The sequence below is a fragment of the Astatotilapia calliptera genome, chromosome 4 (assembly GCF_964374335.1).
Source record: "Astatotilapia calliptera chromosome 4, fAstCal68.1, whole genome shotgun sequence".
Classification (NCBI taxonomy): domain Eukaryota; kingdom Metazoa; phylum Chordata; class Actinopteri; order Cichliformes; family Cichlidae; genus Astatotilapia; species Astatotilapia calliptera.
In genome coordinates this window covers 12479653-12501053 of record NC_137425.1, presented here as the reverse complement: position 1 = coordinate 12501053, position 21401 = coordinate 12479653, and the positions used below count along the sequence as shown (strand labels likewise).

At 38.7% G+C, this 21401-nt stretch overlaps 1 long non-coding RNA gene across 1 annotated transcript; it reads right to left on the bottom strand.

Annotated features, from left to right (window-relative positions):
* Positions 1-2300: 2300 nt before the first annotated feature.
* Positions 2301-20215, bottom strand: LOC145428536 (uncharacterized). Its single transcript, XR_013908829.1, has 3 exons — positions 19699-20215; positions 19501-19603; positions 2301-2424 (listed from the first exon to the last, which is right to left on the bottom strand). It is a non-coding gene; the product is annotated as an uncharacterized LOC145428536 (long non-coding RNA).
* Positions 20216-21401: the final 1186 nt, after the last annotated feature.

Here is a 21401-nt window from a genome sequence, read left to right as displayed (position 1 = left end):
CAGTAATATGTGATAGCTTGCTCTGCTCGTATTCATATCATAATTACATCTTAACTGTTGAGCTCCGGTCCCATAGTTTGTGCTGCTGCACCTCTCAGCCACACTCACTGCACACCTTAAGCCTATATCCATGAACTGATGGTCATCTGCTTCTTATCGGTGCTACATAACATTTGGTGGAGAGAGATTATCTGCTCCAAGCCATTAATTTTTGAGAATTTAATATGCTTAAGTTAATAATTATCTGCTGCATAGCTGATGTGTCTCTGCCTGATGCTGCATATCAAGTGGCCCCAGTATTTAGATTTATCCATCTAAATTCATTACACACAGCTCCTTACTCCTTAGTTAACTCCTCTGGAGTTTTTTTGTATGGAAATTGTTTCTCAAAATGACTTCATAAGACGGCGATACACATGTGGGTCTGCTACCATTTTCACTCCTTACTTACTTACTAAGACACTTTGTAAGTACTTTTGGTTCATTTAAAAAGGTTTCTGAGAACACATCTCACACTTGTTGCCAAATTGCCATTTTAATGAAGGAAGTGCCATAAGATTTCTCGGAGCACTGTCCTTGTTGATGCTGATAATGAGCCATCTTCCAAGAAGGAACTGATCCAGCTTCATGCAAGGCTAACTTTAGAGGGCTATAACAGATAATCATATTCTCTTTCTGTCTGTGGCATCTTGTAGAGTTGCTTCTTATAAAATATTTTTAAGAATAGCAAATACTGTAGATATCCACTGAGATGGCCCCATTTTTCAGTAGGCAGTATTTAATAAGATGAGACTGTTCATGCTTACACTCGAATGCTAAACTTGGCAAGGATACAAATCATTTCAGTGGGACATGGGAATGCATTCCAAACAGCTGACAACCATTACACATAATGGCCCCTGCTAAGGGCAAGGTCTCAGATTCATTCTCATGTTAAGTGCCTTGTCTGAGTGACTGATAAGGATGCATTAAAGAAGAGGTTGTGATACATGTGACAAATGTTACTGGCAAGCCAGTGAAGAGAAAGTGTTGTAGTGCAGGTGTGAATGAGGGTAGATGTCAGGTAGATGTAATGAAAAGAGTGGGGGAGGCAGCAGTGGCGTGCCTTCTGTGTCTGTACCACGAGCCTGGCATGTGGGTCTAAATTATTCCATAGAGGGTCTGCACTCTCGAAACTGCTGATATGATAATGAGTCTAATCACTGAATTTTAAGAAGTTTTGCCATTGTTTAAAATGCATTGTATCCCTTGAAAAGCTTAGAATTCAAATTAATAGTGTTTAAAGTCAGTGTGTAATTACACAGATAGGGTTACTGATCGAATTATGTCCAATTGTTTTTTGGGATGTGGTTAGAATATATGAAGCCACAGTTAAACTCTGTATCTATGAGGAATGCCACTTATCACCTGTCTTACGACAATCAATATAAAACACTTGATGAAAGCTGTCCTTTTAATCTCTGCATGTCTTGAAGTCTTGTCTAGCTATTGCATTGTGGAAATTTGTGAGTCTTGATTGTGAAAACTTAAGGTCTCCAGCCTTAAAGCCACAAGGTCATAGCATGCAAGCGGCATATTTTACATTATATGACATATTTTACGTTCTGAGGCTTCGCACTTCCCTGGAAAAGGTTGTACTTTTTATTTGGCAGTGCAGGAGCTGGAGAGTGGGGGGAGATTGATTTAGTGTGCTTCAGGTACACGGGCTGCTTTTGTGTCTGGAGTTGCAATTTAGATTTAGAAGACAGAGCGGCTGCAATCAGGAAGAGGTGGTAATCAATTTTTCTTGTTTATGTGCACTTGTGTGTGTGTGTGTATCTACAGCTGCAGAGAACAGATCCACAGCCATTGGCAAATAAGAGGAGCATGTAATGATAACCATTCCACTTTCCTTACTGATACACAGATACTGCCCTCGCTCTTCAGCACATTCAACCTCTTATTACATGCTGGACACGTTTGCTTTTGTTTTTTTTCTTTACACCTGATATACTTTTCAGTCATTTGCTTTATGATATATATATATATATATATATATATATATATATATATATATATATATATATATATATATATATAGTGGTTCTTGCTTTCTTCTACACAGGCAAACTAATTCAGAGACCTCAAATATATATATATTCAACAAAAAACAGCAAACTGTTTCCACTTGTTATTTTCCAATGCATTACATTGGTCCCTGAATTTAAAAAAAAAAAAGAAAGAAAGAAAGAAAAAAAAGAGGTTTATACTATTTACTACGCTGTACATTTGCCCTTGCACACCACAGAAGAAGCACATAGGAAAGTGTTACCAAGTACTTTATTACAGCTTGAGGACAGTTGAGCCTGCTGGGTCTTCATTAGTTTTAAACAACAGGACTGCTTTTTGGCAGTGCAGAACAGGTTTTCATGGAGCACCATAGTCCTGTGAATGAGAGAAGGAAGACGGATGAGCAAACGCTAAGGAGTTAGTTTTCACCTTGAACACACCATCACTCTTTTTGACTAATTCTCAGGTTCTGTCTATACATGCAGTTAAGGTACTGGTGCCTGACAGAGAGGCAACAGTGGTATATCTGGCATACAACAAAAAGATCAATCACTTTATTGCTATAGCGTACTACTGAACATTAAACAGAGCATTAAACAGAGCATAACAGAACAACCGAACACTCTTGAAAGGAATTATCATTGCATCTTTGGCCAAAGTGAAATAAAAATGGATATTTAGAGAGTTAAAAGGTAGGTCTTCTTGTCTAACAGCAAATTAATTAGATGCTGTGAAGGTAATGATTTGGTTTCCTGTTTGCAAGCTGAATGAACAGTTGTAATTATTTCAAAGGCTGAATGGACATGCCTGGTGGAAGCTTCTTGAATATGTCCTGTGGGCAAGACAGCTGAAACCAGGAGCGCTGGCAGCCCCACAGTACCTGTCTTCATAGTGAGTGAAGACTGAGGTGGCACTATGAGCCCCCAGTCTGCTATTAATTCATGCAACTGTCTGGAAGATGAGCTGTGGTGTGAGTGAGAGCACAGTTCTTCCATCTTTACACCTGTAAAATGGATTGACTGAGCACACTGCTGGGAGAGGACCTTTTTTTAAATGAAAGTTACCATGCCATATATTTCTCTCGGCATTCATTACTGGTCGTTTACTCTGTAGGTCCCAATCACCTTGGTGATGTCCAGTCTAATGTGATGGGCAGAACTAATACCGGAATAAAACCTCTATAGGCTATATGATGCAAGGACAATAATGTGAGTCCATGATGCCAAGGCTCCCTCTCCTGCTTCTCGTTATAGCCAATGTGTGTACACACACACAGGGAAAGGACAGGACAGCAGTGACAAACAAAGCAAATAAACTGGACCGTGACATAGGTGGGGCTGCCTGAAAATTGTGTAGAAATGATGGAAATAGTTTATTGTGAGATTTAATGACCAGCTGTGTGATGTGGAATAACTCAGAACCCTCTAAAAACACATTACGGAAGTAAGGAGCTAGAGGAGTCGTCGAGGCAGGTAGCTGGGTGAGAGTCATTCCGAACACTTTCATTATTCACTGTCAATGTTAACAGAAATATGCAAGTAGAGTTCAATAATCAAGCAACAGCAAAGCAGTCTGACTGTAAAAAGTAATCAAAATTCTTTCTTCATTGTTTCTGCATCACTTTCTCCCAGCTTATTTCCAAGGCAAATTTTTTTCAGCTACAACATGACCACATCAAATGTAATGCAGATCAATGACAGTTTTGTTTGAATTTGTTTTGCTACGTTTGTAATTTTGCATCTATGCAGTGCCACAGGGGAGTTTAAATAAAACACTTAAGATGTGAATGAAGTTCAAACTTTCACCTTTGATTCAAGGGCCTTTACAAAAAGTTTGCACAAGCTTAAGAATTATAGCCATTTTTGTATATTTTAATAAATTTTTCCAAGGTTCAAAAGTAAGTGAACGAACTATCATGATTTTAAATACAAAGATTGCTTTTACTGCCTGGAAGAAAGTCAGTGACTACTATCTAAGACCCACTGATCTCAATATGCCGTGTTTACCTACCTGAGATTCTTTGCCAGGTCTTTAACTACAGTCACTTATAGTTGCTGCTTGTTTGTGGGTCTCTGCATTGAGTTTTGTCTTGAATGTTTTACATGCTGTCTGCCCTTCCTGTTCTTGAGTGTAACCAGTGGTTTGCACCTTGTTGTAAACCATCTGTATTTCTATTCATCAGAACATCTCTTGATTGTAGACCTTGAAAATGATACACCTACCTCATCTGGGGAGTTCTTAACTTGGCAAGATATTGTTCATACAGTTTGCACTTCAAATTAATTTGATACATTTTGTAAACTTGAAAACTTTCCACAAACTCAAAGGCACTATCCTGCAGTCATTGCTGCCATACAGCAGCCTTGGCCTTGGCACCGTTTCTGATTTTCACTGTGACACAGACCCACAGTAGTTTCCGCTTCTTCCCACAATGTTCTGTTCCCTTTCCACTCACACTTATACTCAGTTTAAATTGATTCATTCATGATCCATTCATGATCCATTTTCTTAACTACTTAGCTAACTTAATGTTCAGAGGGGGCTGGAGCCTCTCCCAGATGACACAGGGCAAAATGCAGCGCACCAATCTATAACAAAGATAACAAAGAAACACGCTTTCATATTCATACAAGTGGCTGATTTAAAAGCAACAATTAACCCGGAGCACTCAAAGGAAATCCATGCAGGCACAGTGGGGGACATGGAAAAAAGCAATAGAAAGACAAAAAAAGATAAACAAGAGACTTAAACCTAGACCCTTCTTGCTCCAAGGTGACAGGGCAACACCATGCCATCCCAACTGATTTACATAGTTGTAATAATTTACATAGCACACGTCATCCTAAAATAATAAGATCAAACACTGGCATTTACGGTAAGCACTGGGCCATAGGTTTAATAACTGCATTTGACATGAGTGATGGTCTCCAATTTGCTGCTCACCTTAACCCCTGTTCGCCTCACCTTGCATTCATGATCAGTGGAAAAATATTGCACCATAAATACTAGAGCTATCAGTGAAAACTAGAACACAGTGTTACCATTTTATTAAATATATAAAAACAACTTTCAGCTACTTGTGGGCAGTGGAAAAACTTGTAAACACAACTATGGTATATCACCGCCCTTCAAGCAAGTATAGTAAAGTTGCTTATTTACACAGTCAACAGTTAAAATATTATCTTTTGTTTAGAGTGTGTTTCTAAATCCAATATTCATTCTTTTAGCTCCCGAGGAAAATATCTGACAGTTTTGTGTGCTAAATGTTCCGCTAAGTTCACTAGCAGATCTTTAATTGTTTGGTTCTGGGGTAGATATGTGCACTGTGAGTTTATCAGAGCTAGTTTGATGAAAACACATGGGCTGCTGTGGTCAAAAACAGTGCTATAAGCAGAGTACTGAACCGAAACGGTAAAGCTGTTGGGACTGGCAGCTAATCATTGGATGAAATTCACTTTCAAGATCCATAAAGCCAAGGCCAGCTTCAGACCCAGGTGATGATTTTCTGTGTGTTTATCACTCTAAGTGACTCCTTTGTTTTCTCCTTTTCACTTGATACAGTGTTATAAAAATATTGAGCCACTTATGAGCTATTGAGCATGCAATGGTTGTATTAATGCAGCTATAATAGCTGAATAGTGCTACATGTTAAGGAATGATATTTATTCTTTTCTTTTTTTCTTCAAATTAATTTTGGAAAAACTGTTCTTTTAAACTTAGTATGTCTAACCTTACTGGCCCGAGTACACCCTGTTAACGACCCAAGAAGACTGTTCATTAAAAAGGCAATTGAACTTCATCATTCTCAACTTAATAACATTAATTATAATTCTGACCTTCAAGAGATGTTTTATTATTTTTGCTACATCTGCTCAACTCATGTATTAAAACAATTATTTTGAAGAATGGTTTGTGGATCGGCCAGACTTTTTTTTTTTCCCCTTCCAAATGCATCGTGGTTTTATTATTGATAAAGATTCAAGGTTGAGGTCATGGTTAAGGTTATGGTGATTTTGTACTGTGCATAAACAAAATCCTGCAGGGCAATGCCAAGGCCCACAGATAAGATAAATACGATGCATACAAAAACAGTACCCTCTCATAACAATCTTTACAAGTCAGCATAGAGCTTCAGAGTTAGAAGTGCAAATGATGTTTACTGAAATGAATGATTAAAAAAAATAACAAGATTAAAAAAAAAAGAAAGAAAAGAAAGATGCCATTTGTAAACAGACTCGCATGCCCGATGATGCCATGTCATAGCTGACAACATCTTAAGAGATGCAAGTTTACTGATAAGGTGTATTTTTAACTCTGCTACAGAAAATATTAACTTTAATTGTTTTGCATTCGTGCTGAATAATGACAGCAGAGAGGAAACAGATATAACATAACTACGTACTCGCCCGTAGAAGGCTCAAAGAAAAGTAAAAGTTAAATCAAAGCTTGACAACTTGCATCTGTGCAAATTAAATTTCATCTAAAAAGCCAAAAAAATAAGATACTATGGTTCCCATCAATCTGAGTTAGGGAGCAATGTTGTCTCCTTATCCCTTTACAATAGTAATAGATTTGAGTCTTAAGGCAAAACGATCAGCCTGCATCCATTTCTTTTTTTAGGAGAAAAAATAAATGACTGTCACCATTGACAAAACAGACATCCCAGCTAATCGGTTATTGCAAAAATCAACCACAGGCCTTTATTTTTGCTGTATTTCCTCAGTTTGTCATACTAGAAAAAAGGCTGCGACCCTCCAGCCCATCTTAACCCTTTCTTTATTGACGTGTCAACAAAGGCGGTATTAAAATCCCACAGCAGCAACTTGTTTCAAGTTAAGGTTGACAGAATCTTCCAATTGAAAATCAATTAATGGGACCCTCCCCTCTTCCTCTCATGACTTCTCTGTTCAGTTTGTTAGATTGTACACCATCAGACAGTGGCAGTGGCTGTCATTGCAGGATGACACTGTCCTGACCTTAACTCTTTTGAAGACAGTGCCTCCAGGTCTTCCCCGGAGGCTGTTGGGCATGCTGAGGTGTGCCATAGGTGGTGGAGCGCTGCAGTACCTCAGCTCATTTTGATTAATGGACCTCTCTCTGCCCCTGAGTGAGCAATTATCAGAGGGTAGGCAAAGTCGTTCATCACTGTAACCAAGCAGCAGGTCGCTTCCACTGTCGAAAGTCATACCTGCAGGGCGAAGGGGTCTACATCCCCCACCTCCTCCTCCCTATCAGCCAGGCAGCTAACCCATGTTTGACCAGGAGGGTCTGTCTACGGAAGGTCAGAGAGTTGAGGCTTAGGCTGTATGGAGTCAGAGCATGCCGCCTGCAAGCAAATTAGAGTGCACCCAGTAATTGTTTAGCTGCTATCTGGGTTCTCTTGCATTCATCAAATTCAAGTCTGTATTTTAATGTGAGATCAAGTTTGTAATCAGTCCTGTAGCACCAAGCCAACACACTCATTTAGAAAAACCCCAGTCTGTAGCAGTTAGTGGATGTGTATAACATATGTAAACCTCAGGGACTGAAAGAAAGTGCCACACATTTATCCAGTGTCCTAATAAATGTTGGTGCAACAATCAGTTATCCTTTGTTACAGTTTATCTGAAAGGAGTACTTATGAATGCATTTCTTCAGGGGCTCTGCTTGATTCTGTTTAATGGCAATAACGGTACATTTTTATTCATGGAAAATTTTTTCCAACAAAAGGTGAATTAAGCACAGAGAACACTGTGGTTTAAATGCACACTGGCACTACAAATATTGCTCATGAGTGTGTCTGCTCAGACAGATTAATGGGACCTTGATCCTTGACAATGATTTGCAAGAAGCTTGACCATATCATGGTCAAGAATGGTTATCTGTTCATACCTAACAGGCTAATGTCAGACACAACCGTGAAAAGTAAAAGACTCTTTGCACATGTGCGCACACACACACACACACACTCACACACAATACACCATAACAAGCATTGACCTTACTGTTATTGTCCATTAGTGTGACTGACAGTTAGCTCCTGAGGTTTTGTTGCCATCCAGTGAAATTACATTTTATATCTAGCAAGCAAACTGCCTGTTCATTCATGTAAAACTCATAACTAGGCCTTCTTTACTATCTATGTGTTTTATTCTGCTCACCTTTTAAGGCTCTTGACTTCTTCCGATGCAGAATCAGAATTTGCCACAACAGTTTTTCATTACTTTGATGTTTGCATTAGTGCTAAGGGGAGATGTGTTTACAGAAATGTAAGTAATAGTACTGTCTAATTGCTGGGTCCATTACAGCACTGTCATTGCTATTATGCACCTGTAATCCCTTCATCCGCTGTTAAAAATGCAATTAACAAAATTGTTGTTTCTCTCAGGGACCAACAATTTACCTGAATCTATTGGTCAATTACCGGTTTGTCTTCAGGCTGACCCCACTGGCTAATGGCTTTGGAGGAAGGCCAGAATCTGATTTCCTTTTAATAGTGTCTAATGGGCTGTCAGCCTATACATTATGAATGCAAAGTAACTGCGCACAAACCATCCCAACACACTATTATGGCTGGGTTCTATTAATTGATTCCACTCTTTAGTTTTAAGCTAATGGTTTCCTCTTCTTTTTAAGCAAGCTGGTGAATCTGTTAAATACGTTCTATTGTTAAAATAGGATTGGGAATGCATTTGAAGTAAAGCGATTTTGTTTGACCGCCCTGTTATCAAATCACTGTGTGTTATGCATCCAAAATGAGCAATGTCTCTGTCACATTAATGAGATAGTGTCTCTCTTGCTCACTCTGTCCAAATGAAACGAGGGGGAGAAGGGGTAGTAGTAAAAGGTGGGGGTCGTCTGTGTTTGGTTTTGTCCACGTTTTGAATTTCAAGTGGCCAAAAAAAACAGAACAAAAAAAACCCAAAAAAACTGTTATGTCAGTCAGGCTTACTATTAATTAACTGATCATTTTTACACTGCTAATTTCTTATGAATATATTTTTTATACACAGATAAATATATTTTTAGTTGTTTCTATTTTGAAGGAAATCCTTTCGCTGAGTGTGCCAGCAACAGAGTGTGTTTCCCCACTCGAGTAAAAGCTATCATAAAAAAATCTGGTCCAGACATTTGCTGCTGTGCTCTGGAAATCCAGAAATCTGTGTGCTGCTACCTTGTCTGGCCTCGATCTCACGCTTTCCCCTATATCTCACTGTCTCTATCTTTTGCCATTCCCTTGCCCTCCTTATTACCATCGCTGACTGTCTTCTCAATCTGAAGCTCACATCTTTATATCGCTCCAATTTTCACACGGTGAGATGGAAATTGAGTGGGAGGACTGGGTTGCAGGATAAGATGGAGGTCTCGGAGTGGACAAAAATAAAATCCAATTTCAGCAGGAAAAAAAAAAGAAAAAAAAACTCATCGCCCCCCTCCTACCAGCTGCCCATGCCCATCTTCAGAAAGTCTCACCTGTACATCTATGGAATCTCAAAACCTGGCACACAGCAGGAAGGTAAAGAGAGAAGGTCTGTGCACTACTCTCTTGCAAGTGAGCTTGAAAACACACCACTGGCCCTTTTTTCAACTTTTAAAGCCACTACTCACTTCATATCATAATAGGAGATTTACCAGGTGACGCTGCGCTCTGAAGAATTTCTAATGCTCAAAGCTGCATGTCCAGACCCAAACCATCCAAACAATTTTGTGAGTGAAAAGAGGACGCCAGTACTTTAAAGGGCTTATTTTTTATTTTTTTTTATTCTAACTAAGCTTTGTGATGGGCAGAGGGTTTGATTTGGACAGATTAGGAGCAATAATCTTTTATCAGCTGAGATCCCTTTCCAGGCAGTAAGCCTTGTGCATCTGTGGTACTAAGGATGAATGAAGGGTTTTCACAGAAGTAATAGGCATCTCTCAGTTAAGGAGGGGTCAGCTATAAGGTGAAAGCTTAGTCAGTGTGGACAAGTGAACAGAGAACCAACTGTTTGATGGATAGCAAAACAGAAAATGCCTGAAGGTTTAGATTACATGCGCCTAATTATCTTCTGCTTATTAGAGTCGAGGATCTGTCCGTATCTCAGGCTGGAATGCATCATAACAGCTTTGCTGAATCAAAATCAAATTTACTCATCCAATTCTGTTTTTCATGTTGACTTTTTTGTTTCACAGCCTTCCAATATGGGGAAAAACACAGACATCTTCAGATATATCTGGCCAGCAAAGTTAGGCGCCATCTACTTATTTTTGGAGTCTGAACAATGAGGATCCTCTAGAGCTGTAATCTAGTTGACTGACAGCAGCACACAATGCCTTTCTCCACTCCCAACCAGAAGACTTTCAGTAAAAGCAATGCAATTCATGAGAAGAGAACATAGACGGGTGGGGTGAGAGAAATGTGCTCAGCCACAAAGAGATAAGACAGAGGGAGGAAGAAGGAAGACAGCAAAGGTGAGAGAAAAAAAAATAAATCACAAGATCTTAAAATTTCTTCCTGCTGCACATCTCCGAGGTAGATCCTCAGTCATTTGTGGGCTCAACCTCACTTTCTATCACTGCTACCATGTTGTGTAGACACATTCTACTATTTGCAAACAATAAGATATTTAAAGATCATCACAGGGCAGAAAAATAAAAGAGGAAGAACGAGAAGAAGATTCAAAAAAGCTTAGAAGAGCACAATCATTCACTAAGAGTATTTGGCAATTTAAAAAATGATCAAGATCCACACAAAGAAATAATTAGTTCTTGCCCATGTTTCAGCCCTACGCCAAACCGAATGAATTTTAAGCTTGCCAGTGTTTTTTTTATAGTTTTCCTGACAGGCAATGATGGTGAATAAGAAATTAGATTTACCAAAGAATCTTCTCAAAGGCAGCAATTTGAACATCTTTATGATCTTAACACATAACTCATTAGCTTATTCCGACTTAGATTCTCAAATGTTTCAGACTGTTAGGAGTTACTTTTACAAACATCCCGTAGGGAAAAGTGAGTTTAAAGAGCAAACTTAGCCTGCATGCTTTATCCAGAGGGGCAGAGAGGAGGATGAAACGAGAAAAGATATGAGTAAAGCCGGGTACACAGTGCAGCCCATTATATTGTGTGATGTTAGCTTTTCCTCATGAGGCCTTACTCTAGGCTTCTTTTTGCTGCTTGACATGGCTCACTCACAATTCCTAAACATTTCCATAAACTCGCAGTTTTGTGGAAGATAATAAAAAGGTCTAATTCAGCAGAAGCAAACAGCACCTGGTGGCCTCAGGCGCCCTTATCTCGCACAGAGATATGAGATTGTACAGTGTGTGAAACCAAATTATATTTTTGTTTGCCTCAAAGTGCAAAACAATCTTGCCAGCATCTAAGAAGCGCTCCGAAGTAGGCAGAGAAGGGTAATATTGCAGATATGAGGCTATTTCTACAGTTTATCTCTCATGTGAAAAATGCAACACTTAGGCTGTGATGATGTTAGGGATTCTGTTTGACTCTCAAAGCCTATATTGACTGAGCTGGGGAAAAAAAGAAAAAAAAAAGAAAAATCCTCTGTAAATCGAACATCCAGTCACAAAAGAAATGAATCTCTCCACATGAACTGATCTGCAACAAAAAGAAAAAAAAAAAAACAAAACAAAAAAAAAAAAACAACCCGTGGTGACATGAGTCCAAATTACAGTCTCTGATAACACATGGGTGTGACCCAGGAGGAGGAAAGCTCTCAGAACAAAATATCACTTTTGTTCAGAGAGCTCTTTTGTTCAGACGTGATGGTAGAGATAATGCTAAGCTCGTTGTCAGGGCTGCTGTTCACAAAAAAATAAATAAGAAGAAGGAAACACTTCTTGTGAGAGTCCTGGCCTTTTATCTTATGTTACATCATTTGTCCTTTATGAAGATTTATAGATTCTATTCAATATCTAACTGAGAAAATAAATAATTCCCCATAGTTCGACCTCCCACATAAACCACTTACAAATTCGCACATGAATGCATATGCAAACAATCGCTAGATGCTTTTTTTTATTTTTTAAATGTATACCTGTTGTCAAGGTTTCAGCGTTTCTTATTTCTGCCTCAGATCTGTAGCCTGTTGCTTGGTTTAACAGCTGGTGGGGGAGGAAGCCATCACTCTTCAATACATGCATGTCAATCAATCTGATTTAAAGAACAAAATAACATTTCTCTGACCACTCAGTTTTGTGCAGGGTGTACTGCGGGTCAAGCTAACAGAACGTTCATTCTCTCAGCCGTTTATTACTGGCAAGATGGAATTTACGGTACTTAACAAGTATAAACAGTATAAACATGGAAAAGTACTCACTTTATACTGCTCAGGAACAACTCTTGTTTGATAGACTTTTGTAAGAAATGTGTAATGTTATTAAGTTAGCAATATTAGGCATAACTGCAGAGTCCATTGGAAGCTAAAAAGCTTATGTTTGACTTCAATTATCAAATAAGGTAACATACCACCGCAGTTTTATCAGCATATCAATCAGCTTCACATTCAGTGCTTTGAGTCAGTTTTACCTTGCAGTTTATAGCAATGCTTCTCCAAAGAGATGATCTATGTTTTTTTTTTTTTTTCTAAATGAGAGTGATAAGGATGATCTATGTTTTAACTCTGCTCATCCTTTTCGACCGAGTGTTTAGCATAAATACTGCTTCTTGGCATCTTTTCTAATCACACATGCAGTGTTCTCTGCTGTCTCTATTATTGTTGTATTCAAATTGATGCATTGTTTTATGTGTACTGAATGGCTTATTTGATTTTGCATACAACCTGCATGTTTGAGACCAGTCTCACATCATATTACATGCCAAATTTTCCCCTCAAGCACAACTCAATCACATCCTGGATCTCTCTCCCACCATTCTTTCGTGCCATTCCTTCCCATTTTAAAAACTGTTCCAAATTGGTAAATGGAAAACTACTTATATTGACCACTCAAAGCACTTTCACACCATGATTCACCCATTTGTACAGTCTTATTCTATGCACCTCAAGCAGTTTATTTATCTCTTACACAGTGAAAGAAGGCATTCGGGGTAACGTAGGGTTCGACTTCCCCGAGGACAATTTTATATGGCCTTGAAGAGCCGAGATGGCAAACGTACAGACTTTCTGTACTTAAGTGGAAGGATAGATATCCATGTTTAAAAATACTCCAGTAAAGGTTGAAGTACTGAAGCTACTTTTTTACTCAAGTAAAAGTAAAAAAGTGCAGGCTCTGAAATGTACTCAAAGTAAGAAAGTAAAAAGTAGCTCCTTGTAATGAAAATATGTAACTAAATTTGGGACTGCACACAGTAACTGTGCTGTTTTTATTGTATTTTATTTGGGGGGGGGGGAAGTAGCACTGTGAAGGACAATTCTACTAACCATTTTTGTAAAAAGATAACTGAACTTTGCGCTATAATAATATAATATGATATAAAACAATATTAGTACATGAGAATGCAAATATTATTCCAATCTAAATTCCAATTCACCTGAAAGCTTCAATCTGTTATGTAGATAGGAAAAAAAACAAAAAACTATGTTCTGTTGTAAAGGGTGACTTTGCCTGCACACTTAATCAGTAAGATGAGTCCAGCTTGACTGATGTCCATCTCCTGCACTGACACTATACTGTTTATACTGTCTTTACACTAGACAGTATACAGTTGATATAAAGTTAAATGCAAATTAATCTCTGCCACACTTGATGTAACCTGCCTCTTACAGTGATCACCAGAGGTACTGTGCAGCAGTCCAGCATAATGTTTTACTGTGATTTCAGCACATTATTGTAAAGTAACTTGTTTGTTTATCTGGGGCAAAACTATCTAGTATTTTCATGCAACATTTCAATAACAAAAAAGTTTGTGTAGCTGAAATTATTTTGCAGGATGTTTCCCAATATGAAAATACATAATTTATCAAAACACACCATATACAAGCATGTGATTAAAAAATTATTACATCTAAAAATTTTATTTCACTTCATCAAGTGTCACTGAGGTGCCCTTACCTTTAAATCTAACCTCTCTTCTTCTCCTGCCTGTCTTTTCTTATATTTTTCTCCATCTCAGAGTGAACTTTTCTCTTTTCTTTTGTCTCCCTGTGAAATACAGCAGCTGGACCTTTAGCTAGCAACACACTGTGTGACAAACTGCACACAAACAGTTTGTGCGTTTGCTGATATTTGTTGAGGTGATAGAAATGTTGAAATTACCTGCCACTGAAAAACGTCACTCCTTTCATACTTCCTTCTACGGAAGATGATTAGGGCCACTGGAAAAAAAATTGGGGACATCTTTCTTTTTTATAATTTCCCAGAATTCTAACTTCAACCTGACCTTTTTCCTCAGAATTCTGGAGAGAGAAAAAAATGCCCTCACTTTTTTCCTCCCCAGTGGCCCTAATCCTCTTCCGTACATTTCCTCCTCCTCTGCAGCAATAGCTAGATTCTGAAGTGCCGCAAACACAACACCTGCACTCCGTCCAGACCACTTTAACTCCTGAGTATAAAAGCTAGAGCTGAACCTAAAGTAACAAGCCTGTTTTGAAAATGTAAGGAGTTGAAAATACCAATGTTTGTTTAAAAATGCAGGAAGTAAAAGCAAAATGTTGTCCGAAAAACAACTACTCAGGCAAAGACACATGAAAATTGTACTTAAGTACAGTCTTCGTTACTTCCCACCTCTGCTGACACGACAGTAATTGAACCGCCAGCCTTTTGATTAGTGGATGACTCACTACACCTCCTCAACCTCAGTCACCCAGGATTAAAACCTAAAACCAGTTTTACTCATATAGTAATAGGATTCAAGTTTCAATCAGTGATGCCTCCAGAATTTATTTATTTATTATTTTTTATAGGAGTGGTCATATTTGGGTCACTAAAAATATTGGGGTGGTACACCAAATAAACTAAAAGGAATAAATAAATAAAATTTTCCATTTTTATTATGCTGTTGTCAAATATAGGTTACTTGGAAAATATGGCAAAAGAGAGAAAGAGAAAAGACTTATTTGCCTAGTTAATTCCAGCTATTAAAGTTCACTGAAAGTAGGTACATATGAAAACCAAATAAGATTTTGAAATCCATATCTATTTTAACCCTTTAAGACCTACCATAGAACCAAGTCCGCCAGAGCTTATCTTTACATTTTTACATGCTGTAGTCCCATTTTTGAGAGCATTTCAAGTTGCTATACATCAATACAACCGTTATAGCCCAAATTGTAATATATGCAGTGTTGGGAAGGTTACTTTTAAAATGTATTCCATTACAGATTACAGAATACATGCCCCAAAATGTATTCTGTAAAGTATTCCGTTACGTTACTCAATGAGAGTAACGTATTCTGAATACTTTGGATTACTTAATATATTATCATGCTGTTTATAACTACGTGAATGTACTATTGCTGTGATTTATTACTGTTACTGAAGGTTCCTGGCTCCGAACTGTGGTAAAGGGACCTCTGGCTAATACGTCGGGTTCCGTGTCGGGCTCGTAGCCGAAAAATAGCTTTACTTTATTGTCTGGGTCAACTTTTCTTGCGAGAGACAGAGAGAGGCGTTGAAAGACTGCTCCAACGGAACTTATTGTTTCGGAGGAAAACACGAACACAGCGTACAGTTGAGTCTTAATAGCTTACTTACAACTGGGCTCGTCAGGCACTCTTCTTGGCTGCAGTGGTTATTATTATATTTACATGCTTCCAGCTCCCGTTTTTGCTCAATGACAACTCGTACTTTTCCTTTTTCTCCCTCCCTCGCTCACAGACACATAACGAGTATGGCAGTCCATTCTCCCTGCAGCACAGACTACACTGCCTATGATGCTACATTCTTTAGAGCTATACCTGTAGCATTCTGCCTGTTAGCTTAGCACAACAACAACAACAAAAAGGCGCTCTCTCACCCAGGAAACACAGAGAGAGAGAGAGGGCGTCACACTGTAACCATGGCAACCGTAACGCTGCCACCTGGAACAACATAATGTAGCTGTCAAACAAAACCCAAACAGTCCTGACCCGCCATAATATGAAACAGGGAAGTACCGCAGTGTAATCAATTTATTTTAACAAAGTAACTGTATTCTAAATACCACCTTTTTAAACAGTAACTGTAACAGAATACAGTTACTCATATTTTGTATTTTAAATACGTAACGGCGGTACATGTATTCCGTTACTCCCCAACACTGAATATATGTATGTCCATAGTAACTACATAAATTGCAAATAAGTGCAATAAACTACAAAGAAAATGAAAATTGTTTGTGGGCTTTTGTTTTGTTTTGTTTTTTGTTTTGTTTTTTTTTACATAAATTTCTAGTTTAAGAGGTTTATCCCTCAAAAATAAAATACAAAAAAGTTGCACAAAATAGTTTACAACAACAGGAAATATATTTTGAGTGTCTTCATAGTTTTATTTTTGAGATACACCAATTTTTATATACTGCAGGAAAAACTAAAATAAATATTATAATCCAAATTTGCAAAAAAAACCCAGCATGTGCATCAAAATAAACTATTTCCAGCAGTGCAATTTGAGTTCTAAGCATCCCAGAAACTATACAGAAAAGGATAGAGTCAAACATGACTTTTAAAAAACACCCGTATAGGCTTATAAGGCCCCGTAATGGCGGACATGCGATAGTTTGTGCTGACGTCTATTCCAACGTGGGAAGTGTTTTGAACAGCTGATCGGTTCGGCAAAGCGTGTTTCTGGAATATGTTTTTGATGCTGCAAGTGCTTTTTATGCTATTTTTGCAAAGCCATATGTGTAAGGAAACCGTGACCTAGGTCAAGCTGATGGCATAAGATGTAAGTACAACTCCTCCGGTTTCATATGCAAAAAAAATGATTGCGCTAGCTTACGTGGTTCTGGTTCTACAGGGATTTAAAAATAGTTACAAAAAAAAGAGTGTGCCCTCTCTGACCGGTTTTAAAGGGTTAAGCAGTAATAAATAACAAGTTAGTGTTTCATTGTAGGGTGTTTTTTCCTCTCTCTTGTGGCCACGTTTATTAGAATTATTACTGACATACAGTGTTGGGGAGTAACGGAATACATGTACCGCCGTTACGTATTTAAAATACAAAATATGAGTAACTGTATTCCGTTACAGTTACCGTTTAAAAAGGTGGTATTCAGAATACAGTTACTTTGTTGAAATAAATGGATTACACTGCGGTACTTTCCTGTTTCATTTTGTCGCGGGTCAGGACTGTTTGGGTTTTGTTTGACAGCTACGTGCTGTTGTTCCAGGCGGCAGCGTTACGGTTGCCATGGTTACAGGGCGACGCTCTCTCTCTCTGCGACTGTGTGTTTCCTGGGTGAGAGAGCGCCTTTTCGTTGTTGTTGTTGTGCTAAGCTAACAGGCAGAATGCTACAAGCATAGCTCTAAAGAATGTAGCATCATGGGCAGTGTAGTCCGTGTTGCAGGGAGAATGGACTGCCATACACGTTATGGGTCTGTGAGCGAGGAGGGAGAGAAAGGTACGAGTTGTCATCGAGGAAAAACGGGAGCTGGAAGCATGTAAATATAATAATAACCACTGCAGCCAAGAAGAGTGCCTGACGAGCCCAGTTGTAAGTAAGCTATTAAGACTCGACTGTACACTGTGTTCGTGTTTTCCTCCGAAACAATAAGTTCCGTTGGAGCAGCCTTTCAACGCCTCTCTCTGTCTCTGCTAGCAAAGTTGACCCACACAACAAAGTAAAGCTATTTTTCGGCTACGAGCCGACAGGGACCCCGTTGTATTAGCCAGAGGTCCCTTTACTACAGTTCGGAGTCGCGGACCTTCAGTAATAGTAATACATCACACATCAATAGTACATTCACGTTGTTGTAAAAAGCATGATAATATATTAAGTAATCCAAAGTATTCAGAATATGTTACTGTCATTGAGTAACGTAACGGAATACGTTACAGAATACATTTTGGGGTATGTATTCTGTATTCTGTAATGGAATACATTTTAAAAGTAACCTTCCCAACACTGCTGACATAGGACAATCTTCCCAGGGGGGCCCACTGGAGGGGCCAGCAAATTTTAGGGGGTGGCCAGTGCCCCCCCTTGGTGGCGCCCCTGGTTTCAATAACAACTGTCCCTCTTTGCAACCGTTTATGTTCCAAGTGATCTGAGTCGATCCAAAAGTGTGAAAGTATTTTTTTGGGGAGTTTTGTTTTGTCACACTTACATGTTTCCCTGACGAAACCTACCTGGCCCATTGTGGGAAAGTAATGGCACTATCCAAAAAGACAATCGCGGGGTCTCTCCAAATTTAAATTAGGTATGGTTTTTAATTTTTAGGTTCAGTTTTAATTACAAATGATTGGTGCATTTAATTTTATATTTTTGAGTCAAACATATGGAAGTGAAACTGGTTTTATGCATATATCCACAATCTCTAAATGAATAGGTGCAGGATTTGAGACTTTTCAGCAATGTACAAATCTTTCTCAGGTAAATAAAGACTAGAAATAGGAATTTTGACTTTGATATTGACTGACTACGAACAGACAGCTAACATACTGTAAACAGACCTGATCTGAACCATTTCAGTGTTTGTAGTTCACCCTGTGAGGTCTAAGCCATTCATGATGAGCTCAAATCTGGACTAAATGTCATGTTTTGGACATAAGAAAAAGACTTTACTGGGAAAAATGTAAATACTTTGTGAAGTGACTGTTTGATTGTTATTGTTGTTATTACCCCCACCACCACCACCACTCTCTCTCTCTCTCTGTGACCCTGCGGTGGAAATCACTGCATGAACTCAGGAACACTGTCAGTAAACACAGTTTGTTGAATCTCGATATGCAAGTGTGTGTTGCTACAAAGTCTCTCCATCAGAGAATCTGTTGCTTATCTCAGCAAAACAATGCCAAACAGAGAGTGCTAAAGTGGCCTCTTTGGAATTCACACTTTGCTGCATTATAAAATGAAAAATTCAACAAAGGAGGCCTCAACAGTGGAACAACTGAAACTCTATTTCAAGCAAAGATGGGAAAAACAGCCTAATAACTACAGCTATTAGTCTCCTCAGTTCCCAAACACAGAGTGTTAAAGAAGGGGTGATGCAACACAGTGCTATATGTGCCCTGTCTCAGCTTCTCGAAAATGTGTTGCTGTCACCAAACTCAAAATAAGATCTAGACCTTTTAAAAAGAAAAGGTCTCTGTTTCAGCATTCGGTATCTTTTCTTTGTACTAGTTTCAATTAGTTACTGGCATAAATACATTTTGCAAATAATTACTTTCTACATAGTGTACCAACTCTTTTTGGTGGTGATAAGGATTGGGGTATTATGTTATAGTAAATCTAATTACTAGGACCCTTGGGTAAAATTTCAAGACAGATAAAATACCTCAAATAAAAAGTGCAGCACACTTAACATTGCCTTGGACAATCCTCTTATTAGCAAAATTAGCAAATAAAATAAATTATCCGTTCCTAACTGAAACTTACCTTGTAAAGCTTTCTTTTTCATTTTCTTTTTCTCTAAGTCAGTTTTTTGCATTTGGTTTGTCAGACAATCGCTTGGCATGCTGTTGTGGACTTGCTACTGGTTCTACAACAGATAAAACATCCAAGTTAAATTTAAGGAAACTGAAGTAAATGCACAGGTAAGAATTATTACAGTTGAATTATCACCATTATACTTACTCTGTCTCCGTTATGCTTCTGTTTGTTTGCTGGAAAAAACCAAGACAGTTCTGTACAAATGTAAGGCAGATATAGCAGAAGGAATAGCTGCAGTCTGCAGGACAGAGGCCAGTGCACACATCCATACACATCTGGCAGCAGATGTCACAGCAATGGTCAGAGCAATATCTCCAGTCCTCGCACATACAGCAGCAGCCACAAGACGGTTTGCATTCCTCCTCACTTTGTAGGCAGGAGCTGGAAAGCTTGCAAGACTGTAACCCCATGGGAGTGCCTGCCTGCCTGTTAAAACACACAGAGACACCGAGAGATGAGATATTGGAGGAAATCACTCTCTAGAAAAATGGTCTCCTTTTCAAGTCCAGAACTGGAATTGAGGATGTATATAAAAAGGAATTCTGTGGAGACAAAGATGTTGATAATTGGCTGTCAGCCTGTCCTGAGCACTGTACAAGCTACATGCTATTTCGAGTCACGTCCAAAGTTCCTGCCGCATGCACTGTTTTTGTGTGTGTGTGTGTGTGTGTGTGTGTGTGTGTGTGTGTGTGTGTGTGTGTGTGTGTGTGTGTGTGTGTGTGTGTGTGTGTGTGTGTGTAGGAGAGAAAGAGCAAGAGAGAGAAAACAGTTTGGCCAACTTTTGGATATAATGCTTGATGTCACGCTTTATCCCCTGGGGCTTTACTCCAGTCTGTGCCATCATCTGTGACGTTCATAAGACAAGGGATGAAGTCTAACCTTCAAAACACCATGACAACCTCAAATGTCACTACAGAGAAGTTTTCTGTTTTCTGAAAAATCAAAAATGTCCATAACTAATTATAAAAAACAAGCCCTTTGTTAGGCCTACTTGTCATGGGGCCTACAAGACAGATTCTAATAAACAAAGATAATGAGCAATGCACTACGAATGAGGAAACAATTAGTGATTAGAAATATAACATTGGTCACACTAAGGAAGAAAAACATTTTTTTTTGCATTGTTTTAAAATTAGAACTCTGTTTCTGGCAAATAGAAAGAAAGAAAACTCAAAGCTGATCCCTTATTTCTCAAGAGATTGCCACAGCAGAGGGATCCACATGTTTGCTTTGGCACAGATTTAGCACCAGATGCCTTTCCTGACACAACCCTCCTATTTATCCATCCTTGGGGCCAAAAAAAAATGAGTACAGTAGCTTGTGACAACCCTGAGGCAAGGACTGCATCTTCTCCTGATCTCAAACTGAGGTTCTTTCACATGTAAGGCTCTGCTGCTATACACAATGGGGTCACTTACATCTTACAATGCTGTGATTGCAGACATTCCCAAACTATCTATGAATGGTACTCAAAGATCACTGATCTTTGATCAATGGTTGGTGACCGATGGCCATGACCTCCCAGCCCATTGTTCATTCAGTGGGCTAGTTTCAGTTTTTGTGCAAATGTACTGTTTATAAGGTTGGGGAAACCTGCAGTTAGCTGAGACTGAAGAAGTCACTTGGATACGTGATGAAACATTTCTCCCACTGAAAACGCTACGCCCAGATGAACAGAATCAACCTTTTGGGATTTACTTACCTGGATGACTGAGCATGCACCAAGACAATGGGGTCACTACTTTTGCATTTACTAAATAAGATGTTTTAAAAGTAAGGAATGCACAAATGTATCATTTAGATATGAAAAAGAGAGAGATAGAGACGAGAGAGAGCAGGAGAGAGAC